The sequence below is a fragment of the Salmo trutta genome, unplaced genomic scaffold, assembly GCF_901001165.1.
Source record: "Salmo trutta unplaced genomic scaffold, fSalTru1.1, whole genome shotgun sequence".
NCBI lineage: Eukaryota > Metazoa > Chordata > Actinopteri > Salmoniformes > Salmonidae > Salmo > Salmo trutta.
The window spans coordinates 362,636-381,763 of NW_021822699.1; the positions used below are offsets into that span (position 1 = coordinate 362,636).

The following is a 19,128-nucleotide window of genomic DNA, read 5'->3' on the forward strand; positions in this document are numbered from 1 at the left end:
ATTCTATCATGTTCCTATCATGTTCCTATCAACCCATCATGATCCTATCATGTTCCTATCAATCTATCATGTTCCTATCAACCCATCAGGAACCTATCATGTTCCTATCAATCTATCATGTTCCTATCAACCCATCAGGAACCTATCATGTTCCTATCAACCCATCATGATCCTATCATGTTCCTATCTTGTTCCTATCATGTTCCTATCAACCCATCAGGAACCTATCATGTTCCTATCTTGTTCCTATCATGTTCCTATCAACCCATCAGGAACCTATCATGTTCCTATCTTGTTCCTATCATTCTATCATGTTCCTATCAACTCATCACGATCCTATCATGTTCCTATCTTGTTCCTATCAATCTATCATGTTCCTATCAACCCATCAGGAACCTATCATGTTCCTATCAACCCATCATGATCCTATCTTTCTATCATGTTCCTATCAACCCATCAGGAACCTATCATGTTCCTATCAACCCATCATGATCCTATCTTGTTCCTATCATGTTCCTATGATCCTATCATGTTCCTATGATCCTATCATGTTCCTATCTTGTTCGTATCATTCTATCATGTTCCTATCATTCTATCATGTTCCTATCTTGTTCGTATCATTCTATCATGTTCCTATCATGTTCCTATCATTCTATCATGTTCCTATCTTGTTCGTATCATTCTATCATGTTCCTATCATTCTATCATGTTCCTATCAACCCATCAGGAACCTATCATGTTCCTATCATGTTCCTATCATGTTCCTATCAACCCATCAGGAACCTATCTTGTTCCTATCATTCTATCATGTTCCTATCATTCTATCATGTTCCTATCTTGTTCCTATCATGTTCCTATCATTCTATCATGTTCCTATCTTGTTCCTATCATTCTATCATGTTCCTATCAACCCATCATGAACCTATCATGTTCCTATCACGTTCCTATCAATCTATCACGTTCCTATCAATCTATCACGTTCCTATCAATCTATCACGTTCCTATCAATCTATCATGTTCCTATCAATCTATCATGTTCCTATCAATCTATCATGTTCCTATCAATCTATCATGTTCCTATCAATCTATCATGTTCCTATCAATCTATCATATTCCTATCAATCTATCAGGAACCTGTCATGATAGTATGTGAAGTGAATGTCATACAGTGTAATACTGCATTGGGTCATCAATCATCTATTCAAAGCACATTTCTGTACCGACTCTGGTGTGTTCATCTGTCTGCCAGTGTTCATTAGGATCTCTTGGGTAGCTCATTACACCAAATTAGAGAAAGTAGAGAAGTAAAAAGCATCTACTGTAATGACAGAGGAGAAGGATCCAAACTGTTTCTCACCAGCATCGTGTAGAGCTGTCCTCCCCTGCAAGTCCACATTCCCCACAGGACAGTTGTGCTGCAAAACCACACAAATAATCTTAAATGTCATACGCCTCTTAAAAACCTATGAGCCAATCACCCTGACAAAACTCCTCTTACATTTCTGCTTGCATCGCTCAAAAGAACACTGTGGGAGCAATCACTTAGGTCTATTTTTATACAACGGGATGGCAACATTCAGGGGAGAAACGTTTTGGTGTAGCTTTGCTATACAACGAGACGAAAGCATCGAGACCTTTCGCAATTTGTCACTCGTTTCAATCCCGTTTGAGTCCCGACTTTGAGGATGGCATCAAAGTGACAGAATCTTCCTGGCGGCTGCATCTCCAATTGGATAAGTCTCTGCAGCAGGGCCACGTAAAGCTATCAACATAGTGTTCACTGTGATATCATCTCACACAGACAGAGACAGTCAGTCAGTCAGTCAGACAGAGACAGTCAGTCAGTCAGACAGAGACAGTCAGTCAGTCAGTCAGTCAGACAGAGACAGTCAGTCAGACAGAGACAGAGACAGTCAGTCAGACAGAGACAGTCAGTCAGTCAGACAGAGACAGTCAGTCAGTCAGTCAGTCAGACAGAGACAGTCAGTCAGACAGAGACAGAGACAGTCAGTCAGACAGAGACAGTCAGTCAGACAGAGACAGTCAGTCAGACAGACAGAGACAGTCAGTCAGACAGACAGACAGACAGAGACAGTCAGTCAGACAGACAGAGACAGTCAGCCAGACAGACAGAGACAGTCATTCAGACAGAGACAGTCATTCAGACAGAGACAGTCAGTCAGTCATTCAGACAGAGACAGTCAGTCAGTCATTCAGACAGAGACAGTCAGTCAGACAGAGACAGTCAGTCAGTCAGTCAGACAGAGACAGTCAGTCAGTCAGACAGAGACAGTGAGTCAGACAGAGACAGTCAGTCAGTCAGCCAGACAGAGACAGTCAGTCAGTCAGCCAGACAGAGACAGTCAGTCAGTCAGCCAGACAGAGACAGTCAGTCAGTCAGCCAGACAGAGACAGTCAGTCAGTCAGCCAGACAGAGACAGTCAGTCAGTCAGCCAGACAGAGACAGTCAGCCAGACAGAGACAGTCAGCCAGACAGAGACAGTCAGTCAGTCAGACAGACAGAGACAGTCAGTCAGTCAGACAGACACAGTCAGTCAGTCAGTCAGTCAGACACAGTCAGTCAGTCAGTCAGTCAGTCAGTCAGACACAGTCAGTCAGTCAGGCAGAGACAGTCAGTCAGTCAGACAGACAGAGACAGTCAGTCAGACAGAGACAGTCAGTCAGTCAGACAGAGACAGTCAGTCAGTCATTCAGACAGAGACAGTTAGTCAGTCAGTCAGACAGAGACAGTCAGTCAGTCAGACAGAGACAGTCAGTCCGTCAGACAGAGACAGTCAGACAGTCAGTCAGTCAGACAGAGACAGTCAGTCAGTCAGCCAGACAGAGACAGTCAGTCAGTCAGCCAGACAGAGACAGTCAGTCAGCCAGACAGAGACAGTCAGTCAGCCAGACAGAGACAGTCAGTCAGTCAGTCAGACAGAGACAGTCAGTCAGTCAGTCAGACAGAGACAGTCAGTCAGTCAGTCAGACAGAGACAGTCAGTCAGTCAGTCAGACAGAGACAGTCAGTCAGTCAGTCAGACAGACAGAGACAGTCAGTCAGTCAGCCAGACAGAGACAGTCAGCCAGTCAGACAGACAGAGACAGTCAGCCAGTCAGACAGACAGAGACAGTCAGCCAGACAGACAGAGACAGTCAGCCAGACAGACAGAGACAGTCAGCCAGACAGACAGAGACAGTCAGCCAGACAGACAGAGACAGTCAGCCAGACAGACAGAGACAGTCAGCCAGACAGACAGAGACAGTCAGCCAGACAGACAGAGACAGTCAGACAGACAGAGGCTGACAATAATGCTGTAGCATTGACAGCCAAGAGAGCTGTTAAAGGCTCAATGCCAACAGCAGGCCTTTAAGGTCTCCTAACTCAGGCCTTCTCAGGGCCCACTAGAAAAACCCTGCTCTCTCTAGCAACAAGGTCCCAAAACGAGTAGCCAGGTCAGATAACAGCTAAGGGAGGGGTTGGGGGCTTGGAATTCTACACCTCTAGTGGGGGTCGGGGGGCAAGTAGGATTTTCCCCTCGGCCCAGGAGTTGGGTTGCTATGTCAAGCGCGATGACGGCATGGTTTGCGAGAGGGCAGCCTTGTCAACACGACCAACACCCCCGCTGGTAAGCTGCCATTCCTTTCAGGGGGGGACGGCACTTAATGTGGCCGGTGGCTTGTTTGATCACAGGGCCTTATTGTAAACACATAAATTAATTGCAACTCAACAGGCTGCTACTGTTGCCCTATCAGGGGCGACTGTTGCCCTATCAGGGGCGACTGTTGCCCTATCAGGGGCGATGCCAAACAAAAACAGCGTTCTCAAACAACCATACAGCCTACAATGGCACAATTTAGTCACTGTAAACAGATCAAATATATTTCAAACATGTTTCAATATCACTGCAGCTGCTGTCTGGCGAGTAAAGCCAACAAAATGTTATTCCTCAAAGAACTGGGAGAGAAGTAATGGTAATGCTCCTTGAACATTATGGACCGGTTTCCAAGACATGTACACCACATGGCCAAAGGTATGTGGACACCTGCTCATCAAACATCTCATTCCAAAATCATGGGCATTAATATGGCGTTTTGCTGCTATAATAGCCTCCACTCTTCTGGGAAGGCTTTCCACTAGATGTTGGAACATTGCTGTGGGCATTGGTTCCATTCAGCCACAAGAGCATTAGTGAGGTCAAGCACAGATTTTGGGCGATTAGGCCAGGCTCGCAGTCAGCGTTCTAATTCATCCCAAAGGTGTTCTATGGGGTTGAGGTCAGGGCTCTGTGCAGGCCAGTCAAGTTATTCCACACCGATCGACTTAACATTTCTGTATGGACCTTGCTTGTACACAGGGGCATCGTCATGCTGAAACTTCCCAAACTGTTGTCACAAAGTTGGAAGCACAGAATTATCTAGAATGTCATTGTATGCTGTAGCGGTAAGATTTCCCTTCACTGGAACTAATGGGTCTAGCCTAAACCATGAAAAACAGCCCCAGACCAATATTCCTCCTCCACCAAACTTTACAGTTGACACTGTGCATTCAGGCATGTAGCATTCTCTTGGCATCCGCCAAACCTAGATTCGTCCATTGGACTGCCAGATGGTGAAGTGTGATTCATCACTCCAGATGGCATTTCCACTGCTCCAGAGTCCAATGACGGCGAGCTTTACACCACTCCAGCTGACGCTTGGCATTGCGCATGGTCATCTTAGGCTTGTGTGCGGATGCTCGGCCATGGAAACCCATTTCATGAAGTTCCCGTAAAACAGTTATTGTGCTGACATTGCTTCCAGAGGCAGCTTGGAACTTGGTAGAGAGTGTTGCAACCCGAGGACAGGTGATTTTTAGGGGCTGTGTGCTTCAGCACTCGACAATCCTTCTGTGAGCTTGTGTTGCTTACCACTTAGCAGCTGAGCCGTTGTTGCTCCTAGACGTTTCCACTTCACAATAACAGCACTTACAGTTGACCAGGGCAGCTCTAGCAGAGCAGAAATATGACAAACTAACTTGTTGGAAAGGTGGCATCCTTCCGACGGTACCACGATGAAATTCACTGAGCTCTTCAAATACGGGAAATTCTATTGCCAATGTTTGTCTATGGAGATTGCATGACTATGCACTCTATTTTATACACCTGTCAGCAACGGGTGTGGCCGAAATAGCTGAATCCACTCATTTGAAAGGGTGTCCACATACTTTTGGTCATGTAGCGTATCTTAATGAATCTTAACTTCCAATGGGGAATGTCCATTGTGTATGTATTTTAGTCCAGGACTAGATTTAATCTGAAACCATCCCTGACACCTGACACCTAAGCCTCAAAAGTACATGTTGCAGCACATTTCCTTCAGAGATCCATTTCATAATGCACAGATCACACAGGTAAGTTAATGCGAATGGAGGCCGTTGTTTTAAGTGACTGTACCTGCAATAGCTTCTGCACACAAAGCGACTGGCCATTTCTGGAAGCTAGATGAAGGGCGTTTTTACCTGCAAGAAAAAAACTCAAGAGATCAGCAATACACAAAATCAATATCTTCCATAATCTACACTGAACAAAAATATAAACGCAACATGTAAAGTGTTGGTCCCATGTTTCATGAGCTGGAATAAAACATCCCAGAAATGTTCCATATGCACAAAAAGCTTATTTCTCTCAAATGTGTTGCACAAATTTGGTTACATCCCTGTTAGTGAGTATTTCTCCTTTGCCAAGATAATCCATCTACCTGACAGGTGTGGCATATCAAGAAGCTGATTAAACAGCATGATCATTACACAGGTGTACCTTGTGCTGGGGACAATAAAAGGCCAATAACATGTGCAGTTTTGTAACACAACGCCAAAGATGTCTCAAGTTTTGAGGGCGTGTGCAATTAACAGGCTGACTGAAGGAATGTCCACCAGAGCTGTTGCCAGATAATTGAATGTTCATTTCTCTACCATAAGCTGCTTCCAACATCGTTTTAGATAATTTGGCAGTACGTCCAACCGGCTTCACAACCGCAGACCACGTGTATGGCGTTGTGTGGGCCAGCGGTTTGCTGATGTCAACGTTGTAAACAGAGTGCCCCATGGTGGCGTGGGGTTATGGTATGGGCAGGCATAAACTACAGACAACAAACACAATTGCATTTTATCAATGGCAATTTGAATGGACAAAAATACAGTGATGAGCCCATTTTTTTGTAAGGTATCTGTCACTAACAGATGCATATCTGTATTCCCAGTCATGTGAAATACATAGATTAGGGCCTAATTTATATATTTCAATTGACTGATTTCCTCATATCAACTGTAACTCAGTAAAATCAATGAAATTGTTGCATGTTGCTTTTATATTTTTGCTCAGTATATTTGTGTTCTGGAAGAGGCTGCCTTAATCGACATCCCTTAGAAAAGATTTCACCAAAGATGGGTTTGGTGGAAATGATCATGCTATTGATTAATGCTCTCCTATGGACTGTTCTGTACCGCACCATGCATAGGTGCTTGCAATGCCAGGGTTATGGGGGACCAGTACAGAAATTTATTCACTCACTACTGTAAGTCTCTGGATAAGAGTGTCTGCTAAATGACTAACATGTAAGTCTCTCTGGATAAGAGTGTCTGCTAAATGACTAACATGTACGTCTCTCTGGATAAGAGTGTCTGCTAAATGACTAACATGTAAGTCTCTCTGGATAAGAGTGTCTGCTAATGACTAACATGTAAGTCTCTCTGGATAAGAGTGTCTGCTAAATGACTAACATGTAAGTCTCTCTGGATAAGAGTGTCTGCTAAATGACTAACATGTACGTCTCTCTGGATAAGAGTGTCTGCTAAATGACTAACATGTAAGTCTCTCTGGATAAGAGTGTCTGCTAAATGACTAACATGTAAGTCTCTCTGGATAAGAGTGTCTGCTAAATGACTAACATGTAAGTCTCTCTAGATAAGAGTCTGCTAAATGACTAACATGTAAGTCTCTCTGGATAAGAGTGTCTGCTAAATGACTAACATGTAAGTCTCTCTGGATAAGAGTGTCTGCTAAATGACTAACATGTAAGTCTCTCTGGATAAGAGTGTCTGCTAAATTACTAACATGTAAGTCTCTGGATAAGAGCGTCTTCTAAATGACTAACATGTACGTCTCTCTGGATAAGAGTGTCTGCTAAATGACTAACATGTAAGTCTCTCTGGATAAGAGAGTCTGCTAAATGACTAACATGTAAGTCTCTCTGGATAAGAGTGTCTGCTAAATGACTAACATGTAAGTCTCTGGATAAGAGTGTCTGCTAAATGACTAACATGTAAGTCTCTCTGGATAAGAGTGTCTGCTAAATGACTAACATGTAAGTCTCTCTGGATAAGAGTGTCTGCTAAATGACTAACATGTACGTCTCTCTGGATAAGAGTGTCTGCTAAATGACTAACATGTAAGTCTCTCTGGATAAGAGAGTCTGCTAAATGACTAACATGTAAGTCTCTCTGGATAAGAGTGTCTGCTAAATGACTAACATGTAAGTCTCTCTGGATAAGAGTGTCTGCTAAATGACTAACATGTAAGTCTCTCTGGATAAGAGTGTCTGCTAAATGACTAACATGTAAGTCTCTCTGGATAAGAGTGTCTGCTAAATGACTAACATGTAAGTCTCTCTGGATAAGAGAGTCTGCTAAATGACTAACATGTAAGTCTCTCTGGATAAGAGTGTCTGCTAAATGACTAACATGTAAGTCTCTCTGGATAAGAGTGTCTGCTAAATGACTAACATGTAAGTCTCTGGATAAGAGTGTCTGCTAAATGACTAACATGTAAGTCTCTCTGGATAAGAGTGTCTGCTAAATGACTAACATGTAAGTCTCTGGATAAGAGTGTCTGCTAAATGACTAACATGTAAGTCTCTCTGGTTAAGAGTGTCTGCTAAATGACTAACAGGTAAGTCTCTCTGGATAAGAGTGTCTGCTAAATGACTAACATGTAAGTCTCTCTGGTTAAGAGTGTCTGCTAAATGACTAACATGTAAGTCTCTCTGGATAAGAGTGTCTGCTAAATGACTAACATGTAAGTCTCTCTGGATAAGTGTCTGCTAAATGACTAACATGTAAGTCTCTCTGGATAAGAGAGTCTGCTAAATAACTAACATGTAAGTCTCTCTGGATAAGAGAGTCTGCTAAATGACTAACATGTAAGTCTCTCTGGATAAGAGAGTCTGCTAAATGACTAACATGTAAGTCTCTCTGGATAAGAGTGTCTGCTTAATGACTAACATGTAAGTCTCTCTGGATAATAGTGTCTGCTAAATGACTAACATGTAAGTCTCTCTGGATAAGAGAGTCTGCTAAATGACTAACATGTAAGTCTCTCTGGATAAGTGTCTGCTAAATGACTAACATGTAAGTCTCTCTGGATAAGTGTCTGCTAAATGACTAACATGTAAGTCTCTCTGGATAAGAGAGTCTGCTAAATAACTAACATGTAAGTCTCTCTGGATAAGAGTGTCTGCTTAATGACTAACATGTAAGTCTCTCTGGATAAGAGAGTCTGCTAAATGACTAACATGTAAGTCTCTCTGGATAAGAGAGTCTGCTAAATGACTAACATGTAAGTCTCTCTGGATAAGAGTGTCTGCTTAATGACTAACATGTAAGTCTCTCTGGATAAGAGTGTCTGCTTAATGACTAACATGTAAGTCTCTCTGGATAAGAGAGTCTGCTAAATGACTAACATGTAAGTCTCTCTGGATAAGAGAGTCTGCTAAATGACTAACATGTAAGTCTCTCTGGATAAGAGTGTCTGCTAAATTACTAACATGCAAGTCTCTCTGGATAAGAGTGTCTGCTTAATGACTAACATGTAAGTCTCTCTGGATAAGAGTGTCTGCTAAATGACTAACATGTAAGTCTCTCTGGATAAGAGTGTTTGCTAAATGACTAACATGTAAGTCTCTCTGGATAAGAGTCTGCTAAATGACTAACATGTAAGTCTCTCTGGATAAGAGTGTCTGCTAAATGACTAACATGTAAGTCTCTCTGGATAAGAGTGTCTGCTTAATGACTAACATGTAAGTCTCTCTGGATAAGAGTGTCTGCTAAATGACTAACATGTAAGTCTCTCTGGATAAGAGAGTCTGCTAAATGACTAACATGTAAGTCTCTCTGGATAAGAGTGTCTGCTTAATGACTAACATGTAAGTCTCTCTGGATAAGAGAGTCTGCTAAATGACTAACATGTAAGTGTCTCTGGATAAGAGTGTCTGCTAAATGACTAACATGTAAATGTATAACCATGAACTTCATCAGTCTTTCTCTCACCGGTGGCATCGGTGGCTGTGAGGTCAACGCTGTGGCCCAGGATGAGATTGAGACAGTCCAGGTGGCCCCTGGTTGCGGAGAGGTGGAACCTGCGGTGAGAGATGGAGAGAGCGTGAGAAGGAAGGGAAAGCGCAGTAGGTCAGAGTACGAGCAGGTTTGGAGAGGCTTGGAGAAGGGTGAAGTGAAAGAGTGAAATATGGAGCCAGAGAAAAGAACTCTGTAAATTGATGCTGGCTAACCCTATCGGCTAGATCAGCATTCTGGGGGCAGAAACCTTACCCCCGTAACAACCCTGAGGCAGCAGGACTACAAGCTCTAAAAGAGCATTTTCACATTAGACACAAACTGGGATCCAACAACCCATAAGGGACCGTTAAGGCAGTAAAGGTATCAAATACCCGTCATGATCATCATCGTGAAAAGGATCATATCTACACTACTGCAAACATGACTAACACTGTTTACCGTTTACACTGACCCTCTTTTATCCCGTTTACTCCCTGACCCTCTTTTCTCCCGTTCACTCCCTGACCCTCTTTCTCCCTGACCCTCTTTTCTCGCCGACCCTCTTTTCTCCCGTTTACTCTCTGACCCTCTTTTCTCCCGTTTACTCCCTGACCCTCTTTTCTTCCGTTCACTCCCCGACCCTCTTTTCTCCCGTTCACTCCCCGACCCTCTTTTCTCCCGTTCACTCCCCGACCCTCTTTTCTCCCGTTCACTCCCCGACCCTCTTTTCTCCCGTTCACTCCCCGACCCTCTTTTCTCCCGTTTACTCCCCGACCCTCTTTCTCCCGTTTACTCCCCGACCCCCCTTTCTCCCGTTTACTCCCCGACCCTCTTTTCTCCCGTTTACTCCCCGACCCTCTTTACTCCCCGACCCTCTTTTCTCCCGTTTACTCCCCGACCCTCTTTTCTCCCGTTTACTCCCCGACCCTCTTTTCTCCCGTTTACTCCCCGACCCTCTTTTCTCCCGTTTACTCCCCGACCCTCTTTCTCCCGTTTACCCTCCCCGACCCTCTTTTCTCCGTTTACCTCCCCGACCCTCTTTTCTCCCGTTTACTCCCCGACCCTCTTTTCTCCCGTTTACTCCCCGACCCTCTTTCTCCCGTTTACTCCCCGACCCTCTTTTCTCCCGTTTACCCTCCCCGACCCTCTTTCTCCCGTTTACTCCCCGACCCTCTTTTCTCCCGTTTACTCCCCGACCCTCTTTTCTCCCGTTTACTCCCCGACCCTCTTTTCTCCCGTTTACTCCCCGACCCTCTTTTCTCCCGTTTACTCCCCGACCCTCTTTTCTCCCGTTTACTCCCCGACCCTCTTTTCTCCCGTTTACTCCCCGACCCTCTTTTCTCCCGTTTTACTCCCCGACCCTCTTTTCTCCCGTTTACTCCCCGACCCTCTTTTCTCCCATTTACTCCCCGACCCTCTTTCTCACCCGTTTATATCCCGACCCTCTTTTCTCCCGTTACTCCCGACCCTCTTTTTCTCCCCGTTTACTCCCCGACCCTCTTTCTCCCGTTTTACTCCCCGACCCTCTTTTTTCTTCCCGGTTACTCCCCGACCCTCTTTTCTCCCGTTTACTCCCCGACACTCTTTCTCCCGTTTACTCCCCGCCCCTCTTTTCTCCCGTTTTACTCCCCAGACCCTCTTTTCTCCCGTTTACTCCCCGACCCTCTTTTCTCCCGTTTACTCCCCGCCCCTCTTTTCTCCCCGTTTTACTCCCCGACCCTCTTTACTCCCCGACCCTCTTTTCTCCAATTTACTCCCCGACCCTCTTTTCTCCAATTTACTCCCCGACCCTGTTTACTCCCCGACCCTCTTTTCTCCCGTTTACTCCCCGACCCTCTTTTCTCCCGTTTAGCTGCGTTGATGGTGCTTGAGAAACTCAGTCTGCAGCCGGAGATCTTGACCCTGGGGCCTGTAAGCCATATGCCTGCAGCGCTGTGGATAACCGGTGACACGCCAACTAAGCACAACATTAGTCTTGTTGGACAAATGGATTCAGGAATCTGTTTGTATAACTAAACTGCTGCCATGTTACAACAATGCTATTGGGATCTAGAAGTGATGCATTGGGAGGGCAGTGTTTTGGTCTTTGAGAATCAGAAGCTTCAGTATGTACTGCATGGGGAGAGGAGGTTTCAGTATGTACTGCATGGGGAGAAGAGGTTTCAGTATGTACTGCATGGGGAGAGGAGGTTTCAGTATGTACTGCATGGTGAGAAGAGGTTTCAGTATGTACTGCATGGGGAGAGGAGGTTTCAGTATGTACTGCATGGTGAGAAGAGGTTTCAGTATGTACTGCATGGGGAGAGGAGGTTTCAGTATGTACTGCATGGGGAGAGGAGGTTTCAGTATGTACTGCATGGGGAGAAGAGGTTTCAGTATGTACTGCATGGTGAGAAGAGGTTTCAGTATGTACTGCATGGTGAGAAGAGGTTTCAGTATGTACTGCATGGTGAGAAGAGGTTTCAGTATGTACTGCATGGTGAGAAGAGGTTTCAGTATGTACTGCATGGTGAGAAGAGGTTTCAGTATGTACTGCATGGGGAGAAGAGGTTTCAGTATGTACTGCATGGTGAGAAGAGGTTTCAGTATGTACTGCATGGTGAGAAGAGGTTTCAGTATGTACTGCATGGTGAGAAGAGGTTTCAGTATGTACTGCATGGTGAGAAGAGGTTTCAGTATGTACTGCATGGTGAGAAGAGGTTTCAGTATGTACTGCATGGGGAGAAGAGGTTTCAGTATGTACTGCATGGGGAGAAGAGGTTTCAGTATGTACTGCATGGGGAGAAGAGGTTTCAGTATGTACTGCATGGTGAGAAGAGGTTTCAGTATGTACTGCATGGTGAGAAGAGGTTTCAGTATGTACTGCATGGTGAGAAGAGGTTTCAGTATGTACTACATGGTGAGAGGAGGTTTCAGTATGTACTGCATGGGGAGAAGAGGTTTCAGTATGTACTGCATGGTGAGAAGAGGTTTCAGTATGTACTGCATGGTGAGAAGAGGTTTCAGTATGTACTGCATGGTGAGAAGAGGTTTCAGTATGTACTGCATGGTGAGAAGAGGTTTCAGTATGTACTGCATGGTGAGAAGAGGTTTCAGTATGTACTGCATGGGGAGAAGAGGTTTCAGTATGTACTGCATGGGGAGAAGAGGTTTCAGTATGTACTGCATGGTGAGAAGAGGTTTCAGTATGTACTGCATGGTGAGAAGAGGTTTCAGTATGTACTGCATGGTGAGAAGAGGTTTCAGTATGTACTACATGGTGAGAGGAGGTTTCAGTATGTACTGCATGGGGAGAAGAGGTTTCAGTATGTACTGCATGGGGAGAGGAGGTTTCAGTATGTACTGCATGGTGAGAAGAGGTTTCAGAATGTACTGTATGGTGAGAAGAGATTTCAGTATGTACTGCATGGGGAGAGGAGGTTTCAGTATGTACTGCATGGTGGTTTTGCATTAGGAGGACATGTGAGACGTGATAAATGCCACAAATAACTTTACATAAAGTTTATACACGTTTGAACTTGCAAAAGTAGATCATAGAATGGCTGTAACACAGTTCCACATGGTCATAGCCTCTACTGCCTACTGTATACACTGACTTGCACTTTGACTTGCATGATCACTGCTTGTGTAACTGGCCTTCTAGAACTCTCCTCTGAGTGTTGCTCAAGTAAAACAGGGCTTCAATTGTATCAATTCTCCACACATTAAGCAGTGTATATAATGACCTATTCAAACCCATCTGGGATTGTTCAAAGTATAACTGACAGGCTGACATTTTCTGTATGTGGACTGGAGGAGGAGGGTGAAGGGGGTCAAGACGAAGATAACTGCAGACTTAAACATAATGACATGAAAGGTGCTAAGTGCCAAACCAGTCTGACGGGAGAAATGGCACCGGAAATCAAATAATAGAAACTCACAAAAGCACAGAAGAAGAAGAAGTAATTCTAATGGAGGCTCTGACCTTTAATTTGACCTGCGGTGAAAATGTGACATCACAAGGTGCGGATAGCTTTTTGTTTGGATTGATATAATGACAGGTCTCACTCTCTTCCTACCTCTCCTTTTAGCTGTCCCTCTCCCTCTTTCACTATCCCTTTGTCCAGAGTAATTACACGGATTTAGATTTGATCTGAGAGAAAACGGCCCATCTGTCTGTCTGTGTGTGTGTGTGTGGCCAGGGGACATTAATGGAGTGTGAGACACCAGACATGTCATTTCATCTTGGCACCAGACGGCTTCTTGAGTGTCTTTCAGCTCCGTCCGTCCGTCCGTCCGTCCGTCCAGTCTACACAGGATATGGAGGCTGTGTTTATCCCGAGACGGACAGAGTAGAGAGGATCATGTGGGCTGGTATAGGACCTGTTTCTATATCCATTCCTGCACATTTTAGTTTTAGCCCAGCTGATTTAATGAGGCCTAATCAAGGTGTTGGTGATTACGTGACTAGTTGAAATCAGTTGTGTTAGTCTGGGCTAGAAAAAACGCACACACCATGAGACCGTTCAGGAATGGATTGAGAAACACTGCCCAATGGTATATAAAACTACGGAAATCAATATCCCCAGCTCCATACAATCAAGGAACCACAGCTCACTGAACTCCAGCTGGAGTTGAGGCCCTTCCCTCTGCGCTAACACTTAATCAGCTATCACAAGTGCAAATGACTGGGGGCAGTAGTTAAGGCTAGGCTAACCCGCCTCATCAGGGGCAGTAGTTAAGGCTAGGCTAACCCGCCTCATCAGGGGCAGTAGTTAAGGCTAGGCTAGCCCGCTTCATCAGGGGCAGTAGTTAAGGCTAGGCTAGCCCGCCTCATCAGGGGCAGTAGTTAAGGCTAGGCTAGCCCGCCTCATCAGGGGCAGTAGTTAAGGCTAGGCTAGCCCGCCTCATCAGGGGCAGTAGTTAAGGCTAGGCTAGCCCGCCTCATCAGGGGCAGTAGTTAAGGCTAGGCTAGCCCGCCTCATCAGGGGCAGTAGTTAAGGCTAGGCTAGCCCGCCTCATCAGGGGCAGTAGTTAAGGCTAGGCTAGCCCGCCTCATCAGGGGCAGTAGTTAAGGCTAGGCTAGCCCGCCTCATCAGGGGCAGTAGTTAAGGCTAGGCTAACCCGCCTCATCAGGGGCAGTAGTTAAGGCTAGGTTAGCCCGCCTCATCAGGGGCAGTAGTTAAGGCTAGGCTAGCCCGCCTCATCAGGGGCAGTAGTTAAGGCTAGGCTAGCCCGCCTCATCAGGGGCAGTAGTTAAGGCTAGGCTAGCCCGCCTCATCAGGGGCAGTAGTTAAGGCTAGGCTAGCCCGCCTCATCAGGGGCAGTAGTTAAGGCTAGGCTAGCCCGCCTCATCAGCGGCAGTAGTTAAGGCTAGGCTAGCCCGCCTCATCAGGGGCAGTAGTTAAGGCTAGGCTAGCCCGCCTCATCAGGGGCAGTAGTTAAGGCTAGGTTAGCCCGCCTCATCAGGGGCAGTAGTTAAGGCTAGGCTAGCCCGCCTCATCAGGGGCAGTAGTTAAGGCTAGGCTAGCCCGCTTCATCAGGGGCAGTAATTAAGGCTTGCCTAGCCTACATCATGAGCGTGTGCAATGTGGAGATACAGCCACACTATTTGTTCAGCTGTGGATCTCTACACACTCGTTAGAGGTGATATCATTAGATCAACAATGGGGAGCCTAATCCAGGAAACTAAATTGCACATCAGGGATTATAAAAACACACTAAATTAAAGATGAGGGATTATACCTAGTAATTAAACCTCCCCATAGGGCAGAACAGGCAGACCATGATTACTGTCCATCATCGTCCTCCAGTGGGCTTGAGGACTGTCTGGAGACAGAAGGGACCACACATGAGGATGGTATGTTGTGTGGCCCAGGTCATATATTATGACGTTATTAGGGTTAAGAGTGTTGGGCCAGTAACCGAAAGGTTGCCGGTTCGAACCCCGAGCTGACTAGGTGAAAACAATCTGTCAATATGCCCTTGAGCAAGGCACTTAACCCTACTTGCTCCTGTAAATTGCTCTGGATAAGAGTGTCTGTTAAATTACTAAAATGTACATGTTATGTATGGCCCAGGTTATATATATGAGGATGTTATGTATGGCCCAGGTTATACATGAGGATGTTATGTATGGCCCGGGTTATATATTAGGATGTTATGTATGGCCCGGGTTATACATGAGGATGTTATGTATGGCCCAGGTTATACATGAGGATGGTATGTAGGGATCAGGTTATATATTAGGATGTTGTGTATGGCCCAAGTTATATATTAGGATGTTATGTATGACCCAGGTTATACATGAGGATGTTATGTATGGCCCAGGTTATATATTAGGATGTTATGTATGGCCCAGGTTATACATTAGGATGTTATGTATGGCCCAGGTTATACATGAGGATGTTATGTATGGCCCAGGTTATACATTAGAACTAAGGCTAAGCTGAATCAACAGATGGTTGTGACTAGATGTCGACCGATTAATCGGAATGGCCGATTAATTAGGGCCGATTTCAAGTTTTCATAACAATCGGTAATCGGCATTTTTGGACACTGATCATGGCCGATAACATTGCATTCCACGAGGAGACTGCGTGGCAGGCTGACTACCTGTTATGCGAGTGCAGCAAGGAGCCAAGGTAAGGTGCTAGGCTAGCATTAAACATATCTTATAAAAAACAATCGATCTTAACATAATCAGTAGTTAACTAAACATGGTTGATGATATTACTAGTTTATCTAGCTTGTCCTGCATTGCATATAATCGATGCGGTGCCTGTTAATTTATCATTGAATCATAGCCTACTTCGCCAAGCGGGTGATTTAACAAGCGCATTCGCAAAAAAAGCACTGTCGTTGCACCAATGTGTACCAACCATAAACATCAACGCCTTTCTTAAAATCAATACACAAGTATATATTTTTAAACCTGCATATTTAGTTAATATTGCCTGCTAACATGAATTTCTTTCAACTAGGGAAATTGTGTCACTTCTCTTGCGTTCTGTGCAACAGAGTCAGGGTATATGCAGCAGTTTGGGCCGCCTGGCTCGTTGCAAACTGTGAAGACTATTTCTTCCTAACAAAGACGGCGAACTTCGCCAAACGGGGGACGATTTAACAAAAGCACATTTGCGAAAAAAGCACAATCGTTGCATGAATGTACCTAACCATAAACATCAATGCCTTAAAATCAATACGCAGAAGTATATATTTTTAAACCTGCATATTTAGTTAAAAGAAATTCATGTTAGCAGGCAATATTAAACTTGGGAAATTGTGTCACTTCTCTTGCGTTCATTGCACGCAGAGTCAGGGTATATGCAACAGTTTGGGCCGCCTGGCTCGTTGCGAACTAATTTGCCAGAATTTTACGTAATTATGACATAACATTGAAGGTTGTGCAATGTAACAGGAATATTTAGACTTATGGATGCCACCCATTAGATAAAATACAGAACGGTTCCGTATTTCACAGAAAAAATAAACGTTTTATTTTCGAAATGATAGTTTCCGGATTTGACCATATTAATGACCTAAGGCTCGTATTTCTGTGTGTTATTATGTTATAATTAAGTCTATGATTTGATATTTGATAGAGCAGTCTGACTGAGTGGTAGTAGGCAGCAGGAGGCTCATAAGCATTCATTCAAACAGCACTTTCGTGAGTTTGCCAGCAGCTCTTCGCAATGCTTCAAGCATTGAGCTGTTTATGACTTCAAGCCTATCAACCCCCGAGATGAGGCTGGTGTAACCGATGTGAAATGGCTAGCTAGTTAGCGGGGTGTGCGCTAATAGCTTTTCAAACGTCACTCGCTCTGAGACTTGGAGTAGTTTTTCCCCTTGCTCTGCAAGGGCCCCAGCTTTTGTGGAGCGATGGGTAACGATGTGTCGAGGGTGGCTGTTGTCGATGTGTTCCTGGTTCGAGCCCAGGTAGGGGCGAGGAGAGGGACGGAAGCTATACTGTTACACTGGCAATACTAAAGTGCCTATATGAACATCCAATAGTCAAGGTATACGAAATACAAATGGTATAGAGAGAAATAGTAATTTCTAATAACCTCAACCAATAATTCCTATAATAACCTCAACCTAAAACTTCTTACCTGGGAATATTGAAGACTCACGTTAAAAGGAACCACCAGCTTTCATATGTTCTCATGTTCTGAGCAAGGAACTTAAACATTAGCTTTTTTACATGGCACATATTGCACTTGTACTTTTTTCTCCAACACTTTGTTTTTGCATTATTTAAACCAAATTGTACATGTTTCATTATTTATTTGAGGCTAAATTTATTTATTATATTAAGTTAAAATAAAAGTGTTCATTCAGTATTGTTGTAATTGTCATTAATACAAATAAATAAATATTTTTTTTATTATAATAATTATTTTTTTTAAATCCTTCTTTCTTTTCTCTTTTTAAAATCGGCCGATTAATCGGAATTGGCTTTTTTTGATCCTCCAATAACCGGTATCGGCGTTGAAAAATCATAATCGGTCGACCTGTAGTTTGTGACCCGTGAGCTGAGGTTCCTTATGCTCCAGTTTATGTGATGGACGCAGTTTGACACAGAACTGGTTCTGTTCTCGGCATGGTCATCTCTAAGCCAACAACATTGAAGGTGACCAGTGAGCATCGTGTGTCAGGACAGTGCTTAGTACAACAAGCTCCAGTTCCTCGCTGTAATGCAGGGTGGCGTCTTCCACGGCAGCCAGACGTACTTGATTTAGCCCTGAGAAATTCCAGCACATTATTATGAGACAAGCCCTTCTCTCCTTGGTGTGTGTGCGTGTGCGTACGTGCGCACGAGTGTCACAGACACTGGTGTGGGAGAATTTCATACACTACTGAAAATACTCAGCCCCACAGCTCCTGGAATCTCCTGTTCTCTCCATCGAGGTTGCAACAAAGCCGGGGCTCAAAATTAACCTGAAGCATGGATCAGAGACAGGCGACTACTTCACATAGCTGGAATTAAGCCGAGGGGGACTAGCTACCTAAAACACCAGCGTTGGAATCTGGTTACATTTACGTCAGGCAGGAAAACAAGTCTGACTTAACAGCTTTTATATAGACCTTCCAGTGGTGGATGGGTGACATTCTTAGAGGACACATAACCTATCCAATATTGGTGGTGGTGAGCCATCCAAAAAGAACTATCCTAAAAAAGGTCCCAGTGTTTTAAATCCTAAAATACTGGCCATCCCGAGTTCATCCACCCACCATTCTAGATCAAATACTAGTTTACTCTGACAACCTGACCCTTGAATTACAGAATGTTCCCCAACTGTCATTTTATATCATAAACATCAACTGTGGCTCTAATCTGTTTGCTCTGAGCCACTTCCTGGCCAGAGTGACAACCGCTCCAGGCCAGTAAGATCAAGCAGTGTGTGACATACAGTTTACCACAGAGTTCTCTGAGAGAGGGGAGCAGAGAGAGGGGAGCGGAGAGAGGGGAGCGGAGAGCGGAGAGAGGGGAGCGGAGAAAGGGGAAAGGAGAGCGGAGAGAGGGGAGCGGAGAGAGGGGAGCGGAGAGAGGGGAGCAGAGAGGGGAGCAGAGAGGGGAGCGGAGAGAGGGAGGGCGGTGACCGAGGGGATCGGAGGAGAGAGGGGAGGGGAGAGAGGGGAGCGGGAGAGAGGGGAGCGGAGAGAGGGGAGCGGAGAGAGGGGAGCGGAGAGCGGAGAAGAGAGGGAGGGAGCGGAAGGAGAGAGGGGAGCGGAGCAGCGGAGGAGAGAGGGGAGCGGGAGCGGATGAGTCGGAGACCGAGAGGGAGAGGCGGAGAGAGAGAGGGGGAGCGGAGAGAGGGGGAACGCGGAGAGAGGGGA

At 45.0% G+C, this 19,128-nt stretch overlaps 1 protein-coding gene and 1 long non-coding RNA gene across 2 annotated transcripts in view; both read right to left on the bottom strand.

Annotated features, from left to right (window-relative positions):
- The window catches only part of LOC115183752 (uveal autoantigen with coiled-coil domains and ankyrin repeats protein-like), a 28,824-nt gene extending 19,507 nt beyond the window's left edge, over window positions 1-9,317 (bottom strand). Inside the window, exons 1-3 of the mRNA XM_029744847.1 lie at window positions 9,304-9,317; window positions 5,435-5,499; window positions 1,358-1,415 (exon numbers count right to left, since the gene is read on the bottom strand). The gene's annotated coding sequence lies outside the window, so the exon portion shown is untranslated. The remainder of the gene's footprint in view (window positions 1-1,357; window positions 1,416-5,434; window positions 5,500-9,303) is intronic.
- On the bottom strand, window positions 241-1,349 carry LOC115183753 (uncharacterized). Its single transcript, XR_003874061.1, has 2 exons — window positions 732-1,349; window positions 241-494 (listed from the first exon to the last, which is right to left on the bottom strand). It is a non-coding gene; the product is annotated as an uncharacterized LOC115183753 (long non-coding RNA).
- Window positions 9,318-19,128: the final 9,811 nt, after the last annotated feature.